Here is a 2500-nt window from a genome sequence, read left to right as displayed (position 1 = left end):
GCGTTGATCAACACACTACAATACTACAACTTACCACAACCCTTCACTCTTTACGTTAAGGAACTGTATAAACATGGGTGGACAAGACTTCGATCAGGGCGCTGGACCTCGGATCCCATTAGTCCGAGGTGCGGAGTCAAGCAAGGAGATCCTTTGTCGCCCATCCTGTTTAATCTAGTTATTAATAGAATGATTGAGACCACTCCACCTGAGATCGGGGTAAAGATTGAAGGCATGACTTATAATGTTCTGGCTTTTGCTGACGATTTGGTTTTAGTGGCGGCGTCAGTAAAGGGATTGCAGACATTACTCAGTCATGCTGAGAATTTTCTCGCAAGTTGTGGCCTGAGGATTAACACGAACAAGTCCTTCACGGTAGCGATTAAGAACGTGCCGCATGTGAAGAAGTCATTTGTCGATAAGGAAGTTATCTTCAAATGTGGGACGCAAACACTACCTGCAAAGTCAAGGGTCGACGGCTGGACTTACTTGGGGGTGGAATTCACTCCCGAGGGTGCCAATATTGGTGATCTTAAAGCGAAACTCCAGTCAACTATTGATAAATAACCAAAGCACCATTGAAAACACAACAACGGTTATTTGCGCTAAGAACCATTGGCATTCCTAAGTTAATGCATCAATTAACATTAGGTAATGCCAAACTTGGATTTCTGAAGTCGCTCGATGGTGCAGTCAGAAAGGCAGTTCGTTCATGGCTGCGACTACCTAATGATACTACAATGCATATTTTTATGCAAATAGTAAAGATGGGGGCCTATCTTTCCCATCATTAAGGTGGTTAGTTCCTCTTAGGAGGAAAAATTAGACTGGTTAAGTTGAACTGGGGTGAATCCAGCTTCCACCAACTGGAGATTGAAAAATGTGACAAGAAACTAATGGAGAATAACATCGTCCTTGCCTCTCAGGAGCAACTGGATGAACGATGGGCTCGGCTACTGCACAAGTCAGTGGACGGGTCCCCATTGGTAAAATCATCCAAAGTACCATCACAACATCGGTGGGTGACTGAAGGCAAACAAGTTCCTGACAGGGAAAGATTACGTGAATTGCATTAAGTTCAGAATCAATGCAATGCCTACGAGATCCCGAACAACCAGAGGTAGAACAGAGGACAGGAACTGTAGGGCCGGTTGTAATGCTCCAGAGACGTTAGACCACGTCCTACAAACTTGCCACCGTAGCCATCGTCAACGAATAGAACGACACAATGCAGTCTGTAACTACGTCAAAAGAGCGTTGGAGAAATCACACTCTCGTGTTGATTGGGAGCCAACCTTCAAAACACCTGAAGGCACTCGGAAACCGGATTTGATCGCGTCACAGGGTCAGAAAGCAATTGTACTGGACGCCCAAATTGTAGGAAGCTCTACTAATATGGCCGGAGCCCACAGACGGAAGATCGAGCACTATAAAAATCTGGAGGACGTAGTGAAACTGAAATACAATGTGTCAACAGTGGTTTATAATACAATTACCCTCAACATCAGGGGAGTCTGGCACGAAGAATCGGCGAATTTTCTAGTGTCGGAGAAGATATTAAACAAGAATGAATTGAAGGTAATCTCTACCAGAGCGATAATCGGAGGACTAAACGGATTTGCGAAATGGTCAAAAACAACGACTACAAGACACGAGCCACAAGGAATCGGATGACCACCTGAATTGCAACGCGTGCTGCCTGCGCACACATCCCCCAGGCACAATACTAGGAGTTAGGTTTAGTGGGTATTGCCTTCGGCCGAGTCCCACACTATTGGTCAACCTGGCGACCATTGTACATAAATGTATTCCCCTCCTAGCCAAAAAAAAAAAAAAAAAAAAAAAAAAAAAAGCCAAATGCCTCGTCATCTAATAGTGACGCGCATGAATGGATTAACGAGATTCCCACTGTCCCTATCTACTTTCTAGCGAAACCACTGCCAAGGGAACGGGCTTGGAAAAATTAGCGGGGAAAGAAGACCCTGTTGAGCTTGACTCTAGTCTGGCATTGTAAGGAGACATGAAAGGTGTAGCATAAGTGGGAGATAGTAATATCGTCGGTGAAATACCACTACTTTCATCGTTTCTTTACTTACTCGATTGGGCGGAAAGCGTGCGTCGAAAACTTGCGTTCCGACTGTCACGGTTTTCTAGAGCCAAGCGCATAAGAGTGGTGTGAGCCATTGCGCGCCGATCGCCAACATATACTCTAGCGTGATCCGATTCGAGGAAACTGCTAGGCGGGGAGTTTGACTGGGGCGGTACATCTGTCAAATAATAACGCAGGTGTCCTAAGGCCAGCTCAGCGAGGACAGAAACCTCGCGTAGAGGCAAAAGGGCAAATGCTGGCTTGATCCCGTTGCTTCAGTGTGCACAGGGACTGCGAAGCATGGCCTATCGATCCTTTTGGCTTGAAGAGTTTTCAGCAAGATGTGTCAGAAAGTTACCACAGGTAACTGGCCTTGTGGCAGCCAACGTTCATAGCGACGTTGCTTTTTGA

General features: G+C 45.9%; 1 pseudogene; it reads left to right on the top strand.

Moving 5' to 3' along the window:
* LOC113378969 overlaps positions 1 to 2500 on the top strand; it is a 7059-nt pseudogene that overhangs the window by 4137 nt on the left and 422 nt on the right.

This window comes from Ctenocephalides felis, unplaced genomic scaffold, assembly GCF_003426905.1.
Source record: "Ctenocephalides felis isolate EL2017-DRISC unplaced genomic scaffold, ASM342690v1 CF-g0.4_SCAFFOLD_01886, whole genome shotgun sequence".
Classification (NCBI taxonomy): Eukaryota; Metazoa; Arthropoda; class Insecta; order Siphonaptera; family Pulicidae; genus Ctenocephalides; species Ctenocephalides felis.
Note: the sequence above shows the minus strand (reverse complement) of the source record. Positions and strands in the feature narration are given on the sequence as shown.